The following is a 23,667-nucleotide window of genomic DNA, read 5'->3' as shown; positions in this document are numbered from 1 at the left end:
TCCCTCGCTCTCCTTCGCCAAACTCCTACATTTTGTAGGGTTGCGTGGTACTTAGAGTGTCATCAACAGTATGTCCGTTCTGTTAAAAAGCCCTTATTCCATAATTTTATTGGGCAGTCTTTCATTATCCACTAGATTAATTTTCAACTGTACACGTGTCCACAGCATCATCAAATGAGGTGCTCTTATCTCCTTCATTTTCTACTCCTATACTTCCCCCCATTTGAGGTTTCTGCTTCAGATCACTTCTTTATTTAGTTAAGAATCTTTGCTCAAGTATTTTCCTCAAATAGCTCACATGAATGATATATTCTGTGGTTTCTTGCATGGTCTTAAATTATTTTTTCTCCCAATGCAGGAATACTTGAACAGGCGTGGGAACCTCTGGTTGCAGGGTTTTATATTACACTGTTCTCTGGCCTCCAGTGTTGCCCAGGAGAACCCCAAATGCTAGGTTGTTTTCCTTTTATAAAGAACCTGTACTTTCACTCTGTGCTTGTGTTATTTTACTGTTTGTCCTTATCGTTTGGGAGATTTACAAGATATGCCAAGTGTGTGTCTTTTCTCATCAATACAGCCTGGAACTCAGAGAGCCCTCTCGGTCTATAGATGTAGGCCTTTTTTTTTTTTTTTTCATCACAAATGCATTATCTCTCATTATTTTATTATTGTCTCTCTTCCATCTGTTCCATTTTATCTTTCTGGAATGCCTATCATTTTTATTATGGCTTTTTAGAATCTCTTCTACAGTTTCTTTATTGTCCTTCAGGATTTCTGTCACCTTATATTTTTCCCTTGATCTCCCAGGGCCTGAATTTGGTCTCAAATATGATTGTCTCTTTTTCCAAATATTCTACTTAATAGTTCTTTTCTTTTCTTTTCTTTTCTTTTCTTTTCTTTTCTTTTCTTTCTTTCTTTTTTTTTTTTTTTTTTTTTTTGAGACAGAGTCTCACTCTGTTGCCCGGGTTAGAGTGCTGTGGAGTCAGCCTAGCTCACAGCAACTTCAAACTCCTGGGCTCAGGCAATCTTCTTGCTTCAAACTCTAGGGTAGCTGGGACTACAGGCATGCTCCACCATGCCTTGCTAATTTTTTTCTATATATTTTTAGTTGGCCAATTAATTTCTTTCTATTTTTAGTAGAGACGGGGTCTCCTCTTGCTCAGGCTGGTTTTAAACTCCTGACCTTGAGCTATCCACCCACCTCTGCCTCCCAGAGTGCTAGAATTACAGGCGTGCACCAACATGCCCACCCAATCGACTTAATTATTTGGGAAAAATGGTGTGTGTGTGTGTGTGTGTGTGTGTGTGTGTGTGTGTGTGCGCGCGCACATGCATGCACATTTCTACTGCCCCTAAGTTTCCTGAAGTACTTCTATTTTGATTTTATGTTTCATCTCACTCCTCTAGGAGCTGTATTTCAGTGGGAATATGTTTTGAGTATTGTGACTAAACTTCCTTTGTTGGCCTATTGGACTTTGTGGTATGCTGAAGAGTGCCCACCAAAGATGTCCACAGCCTAATCCCAGGAATCTGTGAATATGTTGCCATACCTGGAAAGGGATTTAGCATATATAATTAAGGATCTTGAGATAGGGGGATTATATGGATGTGCCTGATGATTATCAACGTTCCTTACAAGAGGAATGAAGGAAGAGTTAGTTAGAGATGGTGACACGACAACAGAAAAGAGGGAGAGAAGATGATGTTAGGACAGAGTGAAGGGGTAGAAGAGAAGACAGGCAAAGATGAGAGAGAGCAAGAGAGAGAGAAAGCAAGAGAGAGAGAGATTTGCAGGTGCTACATGGATGGTTTTGAAGATGGATGAAGGTGCCACTAGTCAAGAAATGCAGGCAGCATCAAGAAACTTGGAAAGGTTGTGCTGTGGCGCATGCCTGTAGTTCCAGCTACTTGGGAGGCTGAGGTGAGAGGATCCTTTGAGGCTAGGAGTTTGAGAATGCAGTATGCTATGATCACAGCTGTGAACAGTCACCGTAAATAGCAAGACCCTATCTCTAAAACATAAAATAAAATAAAATAAATAATAAAAATAATATGGAAAAGGGAAGGAAACAGATTCTAACCTAGAGCCTCCAGAAGCAATGCAGCTCTGCTCCCATCTTGATTTTAGCCCTCTGAGATTCATTTTAGACTACTGAGTTTCAGAACTGTAAAATGATACATTTGTGTTGTTATAAGTCATTTGGTTTGTGGCAATTTGCTACACAAGCCATAGGAAATCAATACAAACCCTCTGAGACATGTTGCAACATTTTTTTTTTTCAAGGCATTTGTACTCAGGTTCGGATTTGTGTTTACATTTAGGGTCAGGAGACACAAAGCTGGTAAGTACTGATATAGAAGTAGATAAGACATCAGTCCATGTTTGGGAAGACTGGAGAAAGTGGTTTCCCACCTGGGCTCTACACGTGCAATCTCAAGTCAGTATAGTAACCTGTCCATGGGTTCCACTGTTTTCTGTTCTCTTGATAGTAGGAGAAACTCAACATGCTAACATGTGACAACACTGATTTTCCCTGTGGGGTTTTGAAAGTCTCTGCTTCACTAGCTCTTCTAAGAATCTGCCAATTCCTAGGTGTCGGCCTTGATCTCTGATTCAGTTCTTCATGTGTCTCCTCAACCCTCAGGGGAAGATGCCTCATGCCAGTTTTCTCTTGGGGTCTAACTAGTACCTCAGACTTCATTTCATAGAGTTATGCATTACTTTTAGAAGCTCAGAGGAAGCAAATGACTTGGAATTAGAATTAGACGTATATTTATTTTTTGATGTAAAGCAAATTATAATATTAATGTAATGAAAAATAAAAATTAAAATTGGGAAACCATGGGATGTGAATAGAAAGCCAAATTAATCTAATTGACAAGAAATCCAGAAACAGGCAAAATTCATAAGAGAATTTAAATGATACTTCAAAGCAGTGGGAATTCTATGCAAAAAAAAAAATAGTTGGACACACAATGACACCTCCTGTCATAATAACTAAATATTTAAATATAAAAATATGAACCTTACAAAAGTGATAGTAGAAAATTTGGGAGAATTATATAAATCGTTAGGACAAAGAAAGCTTTTCTATGTGTAATATAATGTTCAAGGCCATAAAAGTAAATAGTGATAAGTCTGAGTAGATTTTTAATAAAACACCTGTAAGGAAAAAACATCACCATCATTCAAGTCTAATATATAAAGAGCTTCCACATATCAGTAGGAAGAAACACTCACAGTCTAAATAATAAATGGGCCATGGATATGAATGACAGCTCCCATTGTAAGCACCACAAATAAAACTTAAAAGATGAAATATGATCAAACTAACTCTAATAAAACAAATTTATATTAAATTATAACAAATATAATTTTTACCTATGACTGTCAAGGACTTTTAAAAGTTTGCTAATTTCCATTTTGGCCATTTTATGTTGCAGAGTCATTCTCAACACTTCTGATGGATTTCTAATTGTGAGATACCAATAGACACGAAACTAGGATTTATTCAACTGTGCACTTTCAATGTTCAAACCATTTCAGAACATAAGCTTAATTTATGCTTAAATAATGAACAAAGGTAGCTAGATATTATCTTGGTGAGAATGTTTACTACACTGTATTTACTAAGGTAGAAACTATTCCAATACATTTACAGAAAATTAATAAATAAATGAAATAAGTTCTATGCCAATTAACTCTCAATCAAAAATTTAATTAATTATAAACAGCTATTCTGGAGTATTCCAGTTAATCAGGGTATTCTAGTTAATCAAGACTCTACTGAAGAGATTTTTTTTCCTCCAATGGAGGCATTTTCTTTTGCTAGCAATGTATTTTCAAACTTGTATATAGTAGTCATAACCATGAGCAAGACATACCAATTAACAAGCTCAAATAGCACAGTATCTACAAATTTATTGCCAACACTCGTTATTTACTTACTTTAAGAAAATTGTCTCTTTCCATGACCATCATTAAAATTCCAGTAAATTAAACCAATATATCTAAAATTCACAAGTATTTAAAAATTCTGTATCTTGACATTTCCATATAACATAATTTCAGTCAAAAGTACTGCACATTACTATATATAAAGTCTTGTTGAAAAATAATTTTTATGAGATGATTATTTATTTAATCATAATAATATTAATAATTATTATTAAAAAATAAGTACAAACTTATATTCTTGCCTTAATAAGTGGTCGTACTTCAGGATTAAAAAAAAAAAACTTTAAAAAAGTATCTTACTTTTCAAATATTTTTCTTTGCTCTGGACATTAGTTTCAATTAAAACTGTGAATATATATTTCAAAAACACAGGGCCAGACATGGTGGCATATGCCTGTAATCCTAGCACTGGGAGACTGAGGGAGGAGGATCCCTTGAGCTAAGGAGTTCAAGACCAGCCTGAGCATGAGACCCCATCTCTACTAAATATAGAAAAATTAGCCAGGCATGGTGGTGTGTGCCTATAGTTTCAGCTGTTTGGGAGGTGAGGCAGGAGGATTGCTTGAGGCCAGGGGTTTGAGGTTGCTGTGAGCTATGATGACACCACTGCACTCTAGCCGGGGAAACAGAGTGAGACTATCTCCAAAAAATAAAAATTTAATAAAATTTAAAAATTTTAAAAGCACAGTAAGTACAGATTGTGAATTTCTGTAATTTTAGTATACTTATAAAATATCATTTTAATGTAAAGCCCAATATTGGATTAAATATGTATTATATACATATGTATATTAAAATTATTGGAATAATCCTGGGCATTTAGATATAATTAAAAATCAGTTGAAGGAATAATAGACTAGTCTCTCCCTCTCTCTTTCTATTTCACTGAAAGTAAAAATAACCATAGTGATATGCGGGCATTTATTTTATAGTAGATATGCTCTTATTTGTGAAAAAGACAGTGAGGGAATATATGGTGTATTAAGATCTCTTTCAAAATATTATAATAGTAATAACAGAAAAGGAATGAATGAGTCTTCTGTCTTAACATATCCAATTGATAGGAAAACACCTGCATTAAATGCAAAGCACTTCTGTCATTGATATGCTTATCATTTTCTCCTGAATGACCTTGAAGCTTAATGAAATTCACATGAAAGATTTTACTATGCGTGTTTAAAGAAAGCAGTTAAAAAGATTCAGATAGCTTTATAAAATTGAATTTCATTTTATTAAAAAATTCCTCTGTTCTCATCTATTGAGAAAGTAAACTGCTCCCATTCAAAGCAGTTTATAAGCAACTTTCATGGTTGATCTTTGTTGTCACATGGTAGTCTTCCCTAGATTGACAAGTGGTGCAATGGCCTTTGAGGACTGATTTCTAAGGATGTTAAGAGCATGAACTTTATTCTTTTTAAATACTTTCTTAAATACAAGCTTCAAAACAAAGTCAACCATTGATCCAATCATTTAAGAAAGAAGGTCTCAGTGTTTGACAATGGGAAACACTACAAAGAACATTAATCTAGTTTACTGTTTTCATTTGACAAAAGGAGAGGTACACAGTTATAGAACAATAAGAAATGTGTACACTCTGTTCAGCAAGGTAAATCTATGAATGGTCACTAGTAGTTAAAGGAATCTTTAGAGTGCCATATACAGACATTTAGAAAATCTAAATGACATCTATTAAATGACATCTATTAATTGCAATCTTTCTATCAGCTTTCAGAACATTTACAGACTTCTTAATTTGTAATTTCTCTATATAGTATAAAAACATAATTTATTTGGGTTTGTAAAAGCTCTAGCACAGCATAAAGCTATTAAATGTATACAAAATAGGTTTTCACTGACTTTGCAGCCTACTCTCCCCACCCTGCTCTAGCTCAGGCAAACTCTTCTGTGGCACTATTTCTAGTTCTGATTCTCATCAAGAAATAAGACCATTTTCTATCAAAGAAGAATGATCATATTTATACAGGAAAAAAAGAGTCACAAGCATAAACCTGAGTTTAATTCTTTATCCTTTCCTGAAAATACAGAAAATGCAAATAAAGAGAATTGTGAACTTACATTAATCAGGTACTATATTGCACAATGCAACATCTCTAGAATCTTTTTATATGATTTATCTACTTGTGATAATAGAAGTGTTTGCATCCATAGAGCTTCTTATGTTTCATAATGCATAGTGTAGAATATGCACATAGCATTGCTGTGCCTAGCCATATTTGAGCCTGAGGCAAAGAAAAAATAAGTAATACTAACTTGTCTGTGCTTAAAATTTGGATAATTTGTTCATTATGTTTTTTTAATTAATTCTTTACAAAATATGTTAATTATTAATATATTAATTAACACATTAACTACCATGTAAGTTGTATTTAACTCACACTAGTTTTGAGCCCAGGACCTTCTGAAGCATATATAACGTCATGCAGTTGGTTTGCAAAATATTACTTGTTGATGTTCTTATTGTTACAATTAATATTGACAAATTAATTCTAAAAATGTGGATTAATTCAAGTAAATACAAGTCAATAAATTTTGTTTTTCATTAAATTAGAAACGATCATTTTGTTTTTGAAGTTTTTAATCTATTTTTGTAAGAAAACACTGTGGCCCCAAGTAAAAAAATAATTTTCTATTATGGCAGTTGATGTGTTAAAAATATTTTTCATTTAAAAGAAAAAATAGACAAATTAGATTACATCAAAATTAACTTTTATACATCAAAGAATACTAATAATAGAGTGAAACAGCAATCACTGAAAGGGAGAAAATACTTGCTAATCACATTTCTTGTAAGAGATTAATATCTAGAATATAAAGCAATTCCTAGATCTCAAAAAAAACAATACACAATTAAACTCAAAAAAATGAGCCAAGGTCTTAAATAGACATTTCTCCAAAGAGGACACACAAATGGCCAATAAGCATATGAAAAGATGCTCAACATTACTAATCATTAGGAAAATGAAAATATTATCCAGACAAAACAAAACAAAACAGAAATAGTAAGTGCTGCCAAGAAAGTGGAGAAACTGGAACTGCTGGTGCGGATGTAAAATGGTGCAGCTTCTATAGAAAACAGTATGGTTTTATCTCAAAAGTAAAAGAAAATTTCCATCTGATTCAACAATTTCACTTTGGGTTTATGCCCCAAAAACTGAAAGCAGGGACTTGAACAGATATTTGCACACTCATGTTGCAGCAGTATTCACAATAGCCAAAAGGTGGAATCAACACAAGTAACCACTTATGGCTGAAAGTGTAAACAAAATGTGGTATATACATACAAAGGAGTATTATTCAGCCTTATAAAAAGGAAATTCTAATGCATGTTATAACAAAACGAAGACATTTCGTTAAGTGAAATAAGCCAGTCACAAAATGACAAATGCTATATGACTATACTTACATGAATTTCCTAGGGTAGTCAAATTCATATATACAATGGAATGGTGGTTGCTGGGGGCTAGGAGAAAAATGAATGGGGCCAAGTTGTTTAATGGATACCAAGTTTCAGTTTTGGAAGATGAAAATATCCAGAGATAAATGGTTGTTAACAGTTACACAGTAACATGAATGTACTTAATGCCACTGAAATGTATAGTCAAAACTAATAAAATAAAATTTATGTTATCTTTTACTATAACTTAAAAAATATTGCATTTAAATATTGCCTACCTCAATTATTGGTTCTACCCCTTCTTCAAATCACTTAAAGTTTGTACATCACAAGAGTGTTTTACTCACCTCACCCTTGTCCTGGCCCTTGATAATTTCAGTGTTTTTATTCATAGATACTATAGTCTGAATGTTTGTGTACCCTCCAAATTCATATGTTGAAACCTAGTCCCCTGTGTCAGAGTATTAAGAGGTGGGATCTTTAGAAGGTGATTAGGTTATGAGGACTGAGTCCTTATGAATGGGATTAGTACCTTTAGAGAAGAGGCCTAGAGAGCCTCTTTGGCCCTTCTACCCTGGGGGACAAATGAGAAAGTGCTTTCTATGAGGAATTAGCCCCACCAGACACTGCATCAGCCAGCACCTTGATCTTGGACTTCTCAGCCTCATGAACTGTGAGAAATAAACATCTGTTGTCTATAAGCCACCCAGTTTATGGTATTTTTGTTATAGCAGCCTGAGTGTACTAAGACAATACAGTATAGTATTAATATAAGATGAAAGGTTCTTATTGCTCCCTATACTCTTTCCCCTACTCTCAAACTTTTATGCTTCGTTCTTTTGTAAAATAGGTTAAAATGTACTTCAGTTACTAGTTGAAAACTCTTTATGTTGGGCTCTAGGTAATAAGTATCCACTGAGATATTGCAATTCTTTATAGAGTTTGATTTCTCTCATGTCTCATCCAAAATTATTTTAGTAGGAATAAATGTTTAAATAATATTTGAAGAGGTTATCCCAAATGCTTTGAGAAACTTCACATTTTGAAAAGACATTGGTCAGCTCCTGGCTTGGTTAACGTTAGTCCGTTTGATCCCTCTATCAACAAAGGAGAACATTTTGAAACTGGCTCTACTTTTTTACTAAATAAACTAAAATATCATCGCATATAAGAGAGAAATAATATTTAAATAACATTTTGATAAGTATAGTCTTTAACATGCATGTGAGGGACTCCATATCAAAAGAGAAGATGGAAATTAAATAAATTTTCAAAGTTTACAAATTGGATATGAGAGTACAGGATTTTTTAGGTGTCCTCAGTGAAAACAATACTACTAATCTCTGAAGTGTAAAATCAAGAATATCTCCAATGACTTAAATTCAGGTTTTTACTTCTGTTTAGTGCCAAATTATTCACAACTACAACACTCATACTAAAGAAAATTTTAAAATACAGATATCAAATGACAAGTGGCAATTTAGAGCACAAAGTTTCTCTTCTGACTGGGTCTACAGATCTTTGCAAAATATCAGAGGTTTTCATAAAAAGGTGAAAAAGAATGAACTTGGATAAAATTAAACAGTTGGTCTTTTTTTTTTTTTTTTTTTTTTTTTGAGACAGAGTCTCGCTTTGTTGTCCAGGCTAGAGTGAGTGCCGTGGCATCAGCCTAGCTCACAGCAACCTCAAACTCCTGGGCTCGAGTGATCCTTCTGCCTCAGCCTCCCGAGTAGCTGGGACTACAGGCATGCGCCACCATGCCCGGCTAATTTTTTATATATATATATCAGTTGGCCAATTGATTTCTTTCTATTTATAGTAGAGACGGGGTCTCGCTCTTGCTCAGGCTGGTTTTGAACTCCTGACCTTGAGCAATCCGCCCGCCTCGGCCTCCCAAGAGCTAGGATTACAGGCGTGAGCCACAGCGCCCGGCCCAGTTGGTCTTTTTTTTACCCTCTCATATCCCAGTTGTCCAGGGCCCTCCTGAATTATCTCTATTTTTTCTTTCATATACATTTAATGAGTGTGTACTTGTGGCAACTACTGTGTGTCAGGCACTACACTAAATATTGAAGACACAATGAAAATTCCCCACATGGAATTTGTATTCTAGTGCTGGAGAAAATATATATCTCAAATACAGCATATCAGATATATGAAATTACAAGTTGTCCTGTATATTTTACTGGAAAAGTATAGGGAGTCATAAGAACAAATAAAGGGGCTCAGAACCAATCAAGGGAGTGCTTGTTATCTTAGCAAATGACTTTGTGTCTAGCTTGAAAATGAGTAAGAGTTAACTTAGGTGGGCAGTCTAAACAGAGGGAACAACATTTGTAAGGGTCTTGAAGAGGAACAAGGAAACTCAATTATAAAGAATCAAATGAGGCCATTGTGTGCCATAGGACGAAAGGAAGGAAGAGATTAGTGAAGATGAAGCTGCACACTGACCTCTAAGGATGACTATATTCAAGACCTCATATTCAAAGGCTTAAGTACAGTCACACTTGGCATACAGACTCTATTTGTCTTCACACAGATAAAGAGAAATGGCACTGGTCCCTCTGGCAAATTAACTTTCTCATTTCTTAAGGTTAGAATTTCTCTAACCTTAAGTTTCCTAACAGCTAAATCTACTGCCCTTCTTTTTCTCCTCCTTGAGAAACCACTGAAGAGCTTGTCCAAAGGCTTCCTAATCATTGTTCCAATGTCTTCAATGTACATATTGAATATGTCATGGGTAGGAAAAAAGGCTAAGATTGGGATGGTGGTGGAGGGTACATGGGGAAGAGGAGCCTTTCTTCTCAACTCTAACAGATGAAGTGAGCATAAGAGAGTTGGATAAAGAATCTTTGCTTTGTAATGTTCAAGTATGTGTCAAAGAAGAGTATATATTATGTTAGAGATTTTTTAAAAAATTAACTGTAGTGATAAATCCTAAAGACTGAGAAGCAAGAGGTGAAACATTTCACATATTAGGAATACACTTTTAACTGATTTTTTGGTAGTCATTTTCTAAAGTGTAAATGGTTCAGTATTAGACTTAAGTACTCAAAATCACAATGCTTAATTTTACAACTGGGGTCAAAATAATTTTTTTTTTAATATTTGAGATTCAGTTTTTATCTCTTAACCTAGATAATTACATACCACAGTACCTTAGGCTAGATGTTGATAATATGTATGTATGTATGTACATACCACATGTACACACATACACAAATAAAGAGATCTCTGGTTGCAAATTACAAGTCAGGACTCTGGACAAGGAGTTTGTGTGAATTGCCAATGGGCATCCACAGATTTAAAATAAATGGATTAAATTTTTTGTACCAAACAAAATCATGACTCAGTATATCTTTTATGAAAAAGGTGAGAAGAGTGAATTTCTTGATTGTGGAGGTGAGGATTATTGGTCTGGTTTCACTCTTTTGTTTTACTTAGTTCTATTAGGGATGGCACAAACAACTCAGCCCCTTAGGCAAATTTTCATAAGTAAAGATCTTAAGCAGGGTTTTAAGAAGGAGTTTCCTGACCATTGTTGATATTCAGGGAAAGAAATAAAGGAAAGGAAAGGAATTCTCATACCTTTCTTCCTCTCTCTGTTTCCCATCTTCTTATCATGCTACCCTCTACTACCAGGGTGCCTTCCTGCTCCCAGGTGCAGATCTTCCATTTTCTTCACCCCCTTTGCCCCTTTGCATCCTTTCTATCTCCTTTTAGTTTCCTTGCCTATAATAAGAAATTAATATTTTTAAATACATTTAACCAATTAAGTGCAGTTATGTATTTTTAAATCTACATGCAGATTTTTTAAATATTCCTATAACTTCTTAAAATACTAAATGATCCTTTAATATATATGCAATTTTTCATAACATTTTCCCTCTGATTCAGTGACTCTTAACAAATAAAAAGGTTGATCATCTCCTTTATATATTTGTAATTTTAATTCACCCCATACTTATTTTTAAATTTCTGTAAATCTGAGGCCTCAGGCTATGGGTATCACATAAACACAATCATTGAAGTATGATGTTCATAGATAATAGACATTTTAAAATATTCAGTTCTTTACTATAATGATTAAATTAATTCATGATTTAATCCTTTTACCTTCTAATATTTTGGACTGTGATGTTTGCTGCATTCACAGTCAATATAATTCTCAGATCCAAATGTGTGTTTTCCTTACTAGAGTGAATACAGCCATCATAATGTGGGCAGCATCACCCCGTGAACACTGGTACCTCTGGACATTGGAGAGTAGAAGCATCATGGGGACATGAATGTGAAGAAGGGGACAGGGAGCACAAGGAAAACAACTGAACTCTCTCAGAGAAATTCTGGAAAAGAATGTTATTCCAATTGTTGTCCAAACTATGGGGAAATTCCACACACACATTTAGAAAAAGCTGTATACAAAGCACAGGGGACGTTACCAATATCAGATAGGTGTTCCTCCAACGTGAGCAGCTGGCTACCTCTGGTGTTGGGGAGAATTCAGGGGAAAGACATATGCTTTCAGAATTCTGGGTTTAACATTGCATATGGGTCTTTCAGAGCTTTGGAGTAAAGCTCTCTCTATCTCACTGGCACGGACGCCATCAGAAACTGGCACGTCCTCGTGTCCACCACTGAGCTGACCAATGAGGCACTTTCCTGCCTTTTGAAGGTTTTCTCTGGTTATAGCTTCCATTCACTAGGAGGTAGTCTTAAATTCAATTATTGGTGGCCTCTTATTTCAGTAATAAGCTGGTGCTTCATGAGCACAGGAGTAGTTAAAGGTCAGGCATGGGCATTTCCCTTTTACCTTCTTTGAAAATTGTAAATGAACTATAAGCTGGCACGGGAGAACAACTGTAACATGCTATAAACATTTTTTTTCCCCATCTTCTCTCTCATTTCTGACCTCACCTGTTCCCTAGCTGACCTCTGGGGGGCTTACTCAGGATGTCAATGAAAATGTAAAGTATGTAAAAAATTAGCTCTTTGAGGAGTATTTCTACACTTACCAAGAGATTTTGGAGAAAAGATTGAAAATACTAAGGAATGAATATATTATGGATAGATTTCATAGACACTGAAAGGCATTCTTGGACGGAAAAGAAAGTATATATATACACGTGTGTGTGTGTGTGTGTGTGTGTGTGTATACATATACACATATTAAAAGATAATGGTAAGACTTCTAGTGTCACAGTGTTTTTATATCTGGAGACCTTGTAAGATATAGTCCGAGACCGTTAGGACTTTGGAGGGCAAAATGCTAAGGAACGGAACCCTGTTTCCAAATCCAAAGGGTGAGATTTTCATTCCAGCCTTTGAGATGGTGCTTAGTTTACTGGCTGTATTTATTGAGATCCATTCTAGAATTACTTTCTTTTAATTTTTTTTTCCCTTTTCTGAGACTGAAATCACGAATCTCTGAAAGTAAATATCAAACTAAAGCAAAAATCAAAAAAGAAAAAAACAAAACAAAACCCAAAACAAAACCGGTTTACCTAACGGGAAGGCTGGAGGGGGTTTGCGTAGGAGAAGCCGCTCCCAAGTGGGGTCAGGCAGATGCGCGAGGAAGAGCGAGTTCCTCGCGTGGGAACTGGGCTCCTTCCAGCCCAGCTCTCGGTTGAGGGGGATGGGGAGGGCTGCCGGCTGTAAGGTCATCTCTCCCGCAGGGTTGGGAGCCGGGTAAACTGTGACTGAAAGAAAGGCTGCGGCACCAGCGGTCAGTTGCCATCCGCGAGCTCATTTTGGGGGCGAATGGTAGCGGCAAAGACGCCGCCGCTCCGGCTCTCACAGGTCCCCTGGTACCGCAGGCGTCCCAACCTGCGCCCCAGGCTGTGGTCCGCAGACAACAACTTCATCTCCCAGCGGGCGAAGCCCGCCCAGCCCTGGCGGCGGCGGTGGGTGCCGCGCCCGGGTGGACTGCACCTTTCCCAAGGGTCGGGGGAGAGGCAGAGTGGAGAGGAGAAGCAGCCTAACTGCGTGGCACTCAAACCACCATTCACAAATGCAAACCCGCGTCCTCCGTGGCTGAACGGTGGCGGCGCGCAGCCCAGCGTCCCTGAGGGGTTGCGGAGAGCACCCGGCAGAGCAGGAAAGGAAGCCGGGTGGCGGCGGGGAAGGAGGGCACTGAGCCTTCCCGCCGGCAGCCCCTCACGCAGTTGCTGGGCCGCGGCGCGGGATTCGCCCGGCTTTTTCCTCACAGCGGCCGGCAGGCTGTGCGCAGCACCGCGCGCCAAGAGCCCTGAGCGTCCTCCGCTGTCTCCCGCGGACTCCCACACCTTAGCGAAGGCTGCCAGCCCCCGCGTCCCCTCCCGCCACGCCCCGCCCTGCCTTAGGGCCCCCTTCCCGCGGCCCCGCGCCCCCGCCCGCTGCGCCCCCGCTGGGGCCAGCCGCGCGCAAACCCCTCCACGCCGTAGCCGGAGCGCCAGCCTCGGCCGGCCTTTCAGACTCGCGGGTGGAGGAGGGGGCCGGGAGGGGGATGAGCGGGGAGGAGGGCTGGAGCCGGGAGGAGGAAATAAATAAATAAAACAATAACCTCCGCGCCAATAAGAGCGAGGGAGAGAGAGAGCCGCGGCCAGAGAGCCTCCCGTGCCTGTTCCCTCGCCTCTGAGAGGCTCTCGGTGCGCGCGCGCGCGCGTGTGTGTGCGTGAGTGTGTATTCGCTGGGACTGGAGCTGGAAAGTTCAAACTAAACGTGTTGCTCTCGCCGGTTGCCGAGGCCGCGGCGGAGGCTGCCCAACTTCTCTGGGCCAAGTGACTGGCGCTGCCCAGCGCCCTTGGCGAGGCAGCGGCCGCTGGGCCCTGCGCCCAGGCGCGGCGGCGGCGGCGGCGGCTCCGCTCACCCCGGGAGGGAGCCCGCGGCCAAGGCTGGACTCTCGCCCCGCCACCTCTACGACTGCCTCCTCAGCCTCTGCGCCTGGCAACCGCCGAACAGGTACGTGGCACTTCCCTTCACGCCTTCTCCCCTAGCACACGCCGCGTGTATCTGTGGCTGCTTCGCTCCTTCCCTTTCCTCGGAGGGGTCATCGTTTGTCAAACTTTACCTCAGCCTCGCGCCCGCCGCGGCCGCCGTCTCTGGCAGCGTGGGCTGGTTCCGCTGAGGAGAACCGCGCGCGGGGGGAGGGTCCGCGGGAAGCGGCGGTTCCCGTCAGGATTAAGGTCGTGCTTCCGAATCCCTCACTCGCAGGTCTTACCTTCCGGGGTGCCCTTTATTATGCTCCCTGTGACGCTCGTGATGGCTTTCCGTGGTCCTTCCGCACGGAAGGACGTCCAAGTTTGCAGAAATATGCCACAAGGAGAGCAGGGGAAGTTTGCAGCCACTTGACTGGAGAGAGGAGTAACCCTTTCTTTGCAGTAGCGGCTCTGATTTGGAAGCGGCGGCGGCGGCGGTGACAGCGGTGACAGCGGCCTGGCCGGTGGCGGCAGCTGCACGTTGTCCCGTCTGTGACTGGGAGACCGAAGAAAAGTGGGGTTGCCGCCTCCGAGAGCGCAACTCGGGAGCTGCCACGGAGACGCTGCGTGAGGGGAAAAAGCTCAGGGCTCCCTGGTCCTTGGTAAATCGTGTTTGGAGACGAATGGGTTTCCTTTTGTGGTATTTATGTGCTTCCTGACAGGCATGCTTAAAAAAATCTCTTTGGAACTTTCAAAGCGCATCGTTTCCATTTCCAGATTAGGTGGACGGCTATAGGACCTCTCAGATAAATGCCCAAGTCAGTATGGCGGGAGCAGTGTGGAAAACTGCAGTGAACAGCCTAGTCCCGTCTTGTTTGCGATACATCGCCTCCTGTGAAACATTTTTTTCTGTGCCTTCGTATTTTAGTGACGATTTGGGGTTCCTTATTATTATTATTATTTTAAGTGAAGTAGGACTTCTTGGTGAAACAAAAATTAAACAGCCACAGTTAAGTTTCTCAGGCAGCGTGCTTGAGCCTTTTGAAGCCACCTGCTGAATTAGTTCATGTTACTTTTCAGAGGTTACCACTTGGTGTAGGAGACGTAGGCATATCCAGCAGATGGAGCAGTGAAAACTGTACTGGAACCTGCATAACCCTCGTTTATACCGATTTAATCACGGTGATGCCAAAAATGTGTATGGAGCTCACTTTAGGAAAGACACTGGATTTTTCTGTCATGTTTGGGTAAAAAAAAAAAAAAAAGTCACCTGAAATATGATTAGAGTAGATCTGTAGGAACTTCAATTCTTTAAGCATTTTCTCCTTTCATAAAACATTTAAAAATAGTTCCTTATACATATCACAACATGTAATATTCATTCTTGTCAGAAATATCAACTGGTCCTGTTACATTTTGTGGTGATTCACAAAGCCATGGAAAAGAATGCATTCTGCCATAATAAAAGTCTGATTATTGTGTTACAGTTTAAAAAGCTATATGAACTTGTATTTAAAAGTAAGAAAACATCCGTTTGGATAGATTTTTAGTATTTTGAATGCAACTGAATGTGCATTTTGCAAAGTTAAAAGAGGTAAATAGACTTATTTCTTAAAGTAATTTACTCTGCTGCAGCTGATATTGAAGGAGAAAAGTTAATAAAACTTTGCTGTAATTCTGGTGAATTGATGCTCCTCCTTCCCAAGAATTACATGAAATTTATATCTGGTGTGACCCAGGCAACATTCATCGTACCTTAAGATACAAAGATAAAAATCTTGAAAATCTACCTTTTTACACTGATACATTATGGTAACAATAATAGCATGGGGAGATAATCTACTTTCCTACATAAATTTAAAAACTTTACAAGCTATCATGCATCTGACAAAAATAGCCTTAAAGTGAACAGAGAAAAAAGAGCTGCCCATTTTACAGACAGAGCAACAAAGGCTTAAGCATCTTGAGTACTTTCTTGCACTGTTTCAGGAAAGACCTATCTCTCAACTCTAGTCTGTTCAACTCCCATCTCTTCTTGCTCCTTTCATTGTATTTTTCTGTAGCTTTTACTGCGCCGTAGAACTCAGTTTAACTAGTCTGGAAAAATCCAATTAAGACTTACTTTAATATCATTATTTAGCAATTTAAAAGTTACAGCAGTACACCAAACATTTTAAGGAATTCAGAGACAGAAAAAATGCTATTGAAAAATGTAGTGCCAGCAAACATTTGAATTAAGCATGCTTTACACTGATGGTACATGTTCTATAAAATATATGTGACTGTTTTCTAAATCATCAGATAATCCCTGTAGCAAAGTACTTAATTGCGTAATCTGAAACTATATATATATATATATATATATATATATATATATATATATATTTACATTCACATAATATCAAGGAAGGCTTGGAACTCCCAGTGTTATAACATAGTATAACTACCTTTCTTAAGGAACTGATTTTATCCTGCCTGTTGCCTCACAGATTAAATGATTATGGATTTTTCTGAATTTATTGTGTTCTAAATTTATGCCTCTTCACACAGGTAAGAACAAAAAGGTTTCAATGTAAGATGCTGAAAGTTTTATTCCATATTTAAATGTTTAAAAATATGAAAACCAGACATTTACTAATTTATTATCACTTATTATACATGTTAAATTCCTCAAATATGATAGTTTATTGACAATTTAAAAATCACCTAATAACAGCAGTGTTGATTAAGTAAAATAGGTTAAAAGTGAGTATATTTTGGTCATTGCTTCTGTGATACATACCTTCAAAGAAAAACAAGTGCATATATATATTTTTCTGTAAATTCAGTATAAATGAAATATTGATAAACAGTATAATTTTGATATAACATTGATTTATGTATATGTTTGGGCATAATATTTTGAAACTTTAAAAAATAATTGCTCAGTACTCTCTTTATACAGTACTGAGCTTCTTCAGTTAAGTTTATTTGACTGACAGAATGGCATAACACACTATGGAAGTTGGGTTGAAGTTTATGGAGGGAAACATTAGGTATCTAGAGACATATATACCTGGTCAGTTTGCAGGAGAACTCTTGGTGGTATTGACAGTAGTTATGTGCTTTGGAAAATAGTTTAATAATTAATTTTAAATTCTTATTTTAAAAACAACATGAACAAAAATGGGTATGTGTTAAATCGTCTATCTATATTTAACCTAAATCTCATGATAATAGTTGAGGCTTGGCAGTGACCAAGTGTTTGTACTTATTATTATAGTGATTTTAATGCACTTTTTGCATTATTTGTATTTTACTTGCATTTCCTCAGTACTTTATTCTGTTATAGCTATATTAGGTAGTTTTTATGCAACACCATAAATTATAGCTTTTGGGTTTAGACTTAAATATATTGCAACTGAATTAAGCTTTTAAAAAGCATATAAGCGGGATTGAGAGATTATGAAGAAGCAGTGAGTTAAGTGTTTTTTACATTAAACTATCTACCAAGAGTTAAAATAGGTTTATCAGTCAGTGAAGATAAAGCAAAAGATGAAACCTTTTATTCCTTAATTTCTATCTTGTTACCTGCTTGTTTCATTTTTCTTGTAATGTGAAGTATGAATGAACATAACTTTTACTTATAATTTATATAGAAAGCATATATATTTGAAGCCTGATTGTTTTTTTGGGAGGCACCATTAGTTCCTAATAATGTAATAAATGCAGTGTAATGTAAAAAAAAATAAGAATTATTCTGGAAGAGTATAGCAGTTAAAATGTATCTTGCAATATAAATCTTAGCAGAAATAATGAGGTTCTCAAGATTTACTCCAAATAATTTTTCCAACTTAGAGAGTACTACTCTAATTTAATCATTATGTGTTAATGATGTATTACGTGCAAATACCTTTACATTTAGGGAATTCTTTTTATTTCAACTAGCACTTCCTTGGATAAAACTCTACAAAGAATAGAACTTAATTATGATGACTATTTTATGACAAATTTGTCTATGATATATATATTCATATATATACATTTCTAATGTGAATACAGTTTTGCTCATACAATATTTAGAGGTAGATTTTATTTTACTGATTATCCCAAATTCTTTTTGAAGTCCTCTAGTCTTCAGATGATTTCCTCTATATGATTGTATAGGGCATTATTAGTTCTGTCATAAGGTTTTAGAGATATTTGGCCATAGAAACCTTATAAGGTAAGCTGCCCTACTATTCACCCAACTGCCATGAAACTTGTGATATTATCTAAGTACAATATATTCTATGATCTGCTTATAATGTTACTTAACTAAAAACACTGGACAAGACAAATATATTTTTTCCTTCCTAGTGGTGAAAAATTATCTTCCATGTTTTAAAGGACCTTTATTTAGAACTTATTACTGAAAAAGGTAGATGGCTCAAAAATTGATATCAACTTAGTGAAAAATTAAGTATTTAGAAGTATCACAGTTACGAATTATTACAATACCATACCTTCTTAATCATTATTTTCAAGAGGCAGAAGATTTGAGAGGATAGAGAATCATAATTAAAGGGTAGAAAACATATCATGAAAGAATTCACTACTTGATAATTAGAGTCTTATTCAACTCTTCATGCTTATTAAAAGTATTATAGTATGTTCAGGAACCTGTTGGCCTTTTACTAACCTTTTGTAATAAATATTGGTCAACATTACTGTATGACAAGGATCTTTGCTGTTAACATCAGATTTAAAATCTTATTATGCAAAATAGACAGTCAGAAAAAAATCACTGCTCTGGGTCTAAAGAATTCACTAAACTAGTGCCCATAAACCCAGAACAGAAAGAGTCCATATGCCATCCTCAGTTGCATGACAGAAGAGGAAGGTGAGTGAAGGAACTTAACACTATAAATGTCTTTTCCCCTATTTGTATCACCAGTTTTCTAAATAAACTTGAGTTTAACATTTTTTTTAAACCTGGACACATTTAATGAGAACTAATCATTGTTACAAATATCAATTCATTAATGGATTATATCAATACTAAATATTTTTGTCTTGTAACTTAATCTGTCATTCATTAAGTGTTAATTAAAGCAGAAAGATTTATTTATATCACCTTTTAAAAAAGTATTTCGGTAGTTATATTTCATCATGCTGATCATCAGCATGGACTGATTTTCAATGGTTAATCTCAAACTAAGAACATCTTGATGTATTTTTTAGGAATTTTATTATTTGGAAGATAAATATTTGTAGGTTTAAGTTGTGATTATATACAAAATGAACAGTAGTATAAATAAACCCATATTCAGTCAATTTGACAACTAGAAATGATAAATGGGCTTTATTTTGTGTGTGTGTGTGTGTGTGTTTTAAATTTCTGTGTTAATATGTACTATCAGTAAAATAGAATATCCTGAGAGGATAATACTGTCTTGTTGAACATAGATTTAAAGGTTAAACGGTTGTATTATTGAAAAACAAACATGCCAAATTACCTTCACCATAAGCGTATTTCCTGAAGTATATTTACCTAAATTTAAAAAACATCCACAAAATTGATAAAAATTATTTAAAGCATAAATACCAAATTAAATGCTCAATAAATATTAGGTTCTGCATATCTTTCATCTCTTATCAAATAAAAAATTGGTGCATTGATTTTTTCCTTTAAGAAAAAGTAGGTGCAAGATAATCTAAGAGATTAACAACTAGAGAATATTTGTTTTGTGATGAGATGCTTATAATTTTTCTTCTTGTTGTCTTACAAATTTTGTTATTTTATGTGGCATTTGATAATTCCTTATGCAGTTATTTTCTTTTTTCAATCAAATTAAATATACTGAAATATCTTGCATTTTTAAGTGTATTACATATAGCTATTGGGTTTCAAAAACATTAAACTTATATTTTGTATGTATCATTATGTATATTGTTGGTATTCCCTAAAATATGAGTCTGACAAGTATTTGTCATTGTGAAGTTCCTTATTCACTCTTTTCACAATAACACTTTTATATACAACTTAGTTATTTTGCGTGTTATATTTGAAATAGAGTTGATAAATATTTCAGTTATTGCCAAGTTCATTTTACTTTGATTCAAAAATATGTTGAAATCATATAAAGTATTAAAAGTCTTAAAATACAGTTTTTATAGAATTATTTGTGTAAATAAAATTTGGTACTCATTCATTCAAAATTTTATTGGTAACTATGTATGAGATTGAAACTAAAAAGGTAGTAATTTCAATATAATTATGAGTCAGTGATGATTCTTTTTATATAATGTAAATATGTAAGAAATCTAATAACATTTTATATAAAACTATTACTCTTTTTGAATCATTATGCATTTTAATATTTTATCTTTACAATTTTATTTTAAGATTTTATTTAAAGATTTTTATGTTAAGATTTTATCTTTAAAACAGTTAAAAATAATTTTAACAAAGAAGAAAACAAATATTTAATGGTTGGCATGCACATATAAAAATAAATTATATAAAAATGAAGAGTTTGTGTGATAACCTATTACAAATTATATAAAAGATAGAAATCTCAATATTGTTTTTATAAATTTGGAGGGGAAAACACCCTTGAAATAATAAACTGCAGAAAACAATATTAATAATAGTTTTGAGTTTTCAAGTCCCTATTACTCATTTTGGCAGGTTTTATGTCCAAATTGCCGTGCTAGTAATATCTACATAGAATGATTTATAACTTTAATTTTTTTAAAAAAATTGGATGAATTCAGCTAGTATTGTCTTGCACAATATTGGTAGTTTCCAATTTTGTCTGTTTAAAGTTTAAATTTGAAGTTACTGAATTTAAAATATCTTGTTCTCATACATTTAAATGAAGAGTGCATTGCACATACCAACAGTGCAAATGAAACAAATTATCATAATGATCATGCTTTTGAGAGAAAAAAACAGAAAGAGATTTGAGATTACAAAGTACTTTGAAACAGAATTCACACTCAAATCAGCTTTACTGTTATTTGGGTATGAATAAGATTATCTGTTAAATGCTGTATTTTGAAACTCTCTGACAATATGATTTGTGAAAAATCTAGATTAAAAATATAATTGCATGATGAGAATTTTTGCTTATTCCTGTTTCTGGAGCTTGATCATTTCATTTTAATTAGTTTTATTTTGAATCACTTTTTGATTAGCAACTCCAGAATCAAATTGTAAAATACTTGCAACTTTTCCTATTTTCGTAGGTCAGCTTTTCATAGCTGCAAAGAAATTATAGAAAACAAATTTTGAAATTTTGTCACAAACACAAAATTAATAATATTGAGAGATAATGGTTTTGCTAGTTATGTAATATCATTATAAGAATTACAACTAATACATCCATTTAAAATTATTTCTGATATTCTAAATAATCACATTAACAGTCTAAAAATATTTCCATTGAGTAATATCAGAAGACTTTTTACTCTTATTAAAAATGTGAATAATATGCAAAACCTTTTAGTAAATAACGTTGCTAATATAAAATCAAGAGAAAAGGCACTTCTAGGCAAAAGTAAAAACAAGACACCTGAGAAATCTCTTAAGATTTTAAAAATAATGGTCAAAAAACAATGGATCAGAAGATAACTCATAATATGAGAGCAAATGCAAAAAGAACCTCTGCCCAAAAGGATAGAATACATCCCAAGCCAGTAGCTTAAATCATATTAACAGGGTGTTTCTAACATACAAACAAAACCAGATCTGAAAGGCAAAGTTTGGTAATACTCTTATGAGTGCCCTTCTGGTAACAAAGTAGATGCTAGTTTTCTGAATACTTGATGCCACAGGTTCTGATGGCATTAGGAGCATATCATATAAATAAAATAAAATATTTTCATTCATATCCATCAAACAAACTTCAGATAATCTGTTTACTCCTGTATGTTTTCTTTAGGGAAAGAGTGTATTTGAAGTGCTTCTGCAGGCTCAAGGCATGAACTCCAAGCTCTTGACTATTGTATTTCAATTACAAATTAATAAATTGATTAAGGAGTTATACATTTATTTCCCTTTTGAATGTTGTTAGTGTGAGTCCCCAAATCTAATTAGCTCTGGAACACCAACATACATAAACCAAATCTGTAAGACCGTGGTCACTGAAATAGTGCCATACCTGAGACTTGTCCATCATTGACTGATAAGAGAAGCCCACATGTCCTCAGTGAGAATTTTTCTTTCACATACTACAATGACAAGACAAGGAGTACAAGAAGACTTGCTCCACTTATTTTAATACTCCCCTTTGTTTAAACAGCATAAAAATAAGGAAAATAAAATTACTGAGGAAATAAAAAAAGGGAAAAGAAAAGTTGGGAGAAATAAGGTCCAAATGAAAACATTTCAAAAATATTGTAACATTTATTAGGGCTTTTAATTATTTACTCTCACAGAACCAAAAATAAAACTATAGCCTTAATAAAATTTAATTATTAAATGAAATTTTAAAGATTGATATAGAAGTCACTTCTTAACATTATGTATTCGATCCATGTATCTTTTTACAATTTACTATTTTACTTACCATATTTTTAAGATTATTTTCTTTATTCACACATTTAGAACTAATTCATCCATTATATTACTGTTCAGTATTCTATTATATGATTATGATTAAATCATGAATTCACTATTCCTTTTCTGACTTCTGAAATATTTCTTAAATGTAATAATACATTAAAATGCAAACTACCAACATAAAATACAAAACAAAACACATAAGTATACAAGATAAATGTTATATTATGTTGTATCACATTTTATATATGTCTACTATGATATACTTATCATAATATTTTGCATACACTTCTAAAAAGTAAAATACAATGCCCTTAAGTATCTTTCACCACAGCATCATTTTTGAGGTCCCATGTTATTTCATTATATGGATTTAGCAAAAGTTATTTAACAATCTCTTATGGTTGGCTATTTCAGTTGTTTAACATGTTCACATTAGAAAGAAAACTAAATGAACAGTTTTATTGTTTGTGTCTTTGTTGACACCTAAAAGGTGTCATTTATTTAAGATAAATCTTCAAAAGTAAAATGATTACATCAGAGGATATGCCTAGATTTTTTAATATTTTTAATGTAATCAGTGTAATGTAATGTCTTTGATAAGCATTTACTTAAATAACTGGAACCTTCATATTGGTGTAGTTGACTCTTAAATGAATCATTGCTTGAAAAAAATAATTTTGATATTTTATTATCATAGATATAACACTGAATACTGCCGAAATCTGAGATTTGATTTTCACTCAAAGCTACGAGATTTCAGGTTATTTATTTAGTATCTCTTAGCTCTAATATCCTCATCTGTAAACTACGGGATTTGTAACATTGCTTACAGAATACTGTCAACACTGACATTTTATCATTATAACTC

General features: G+C 35.4%; 1 protein-coding gene across 6 annotated transcripts in view; it reads left to right on the top strand.

Annotated features, from left to right (window-relative positions):
- Positions 1-14,221: 14,221 nt before the first annotated feature.
- The window catches only part of TENM3 (teneurin transmembrane protein 3), a 2,406,934-nt gene continuing 2,397,488 nt past the window's right edge, over positions 14,222-23,667 (top strand). For all 6 annotated transcript variants that reach the window (XM_076010707.1, XM_076010706.1, XM_076010703.1 and 3 more), the window contains exon 1: positions 14,222-14,312. The gene's annotated coding sequence lies outside the window, so the exon portion shown is untranslated. The remainder of the gene's footprint in view (positions 14,313-23,667) is intronic.

This window comes from Microcebus murinus, chromosome 15 (genome assembly GCF_040939455.1).
Source record: "Microcebus murinus isolate Inina chromosome 15, M.murinus_Inina_mat1.0, whole genome shotgun sequence".
Taxonomy (NCBI): domain Eukaryota; kingdom Metazoa; phylum Chordata; class Mammalia; order Primates; family Cheirogaleidae; genus Microcebus; species Microcebus murinus.
This window is presented reverse-complemented; position numbering and strand designations above follow the sequence as displayed.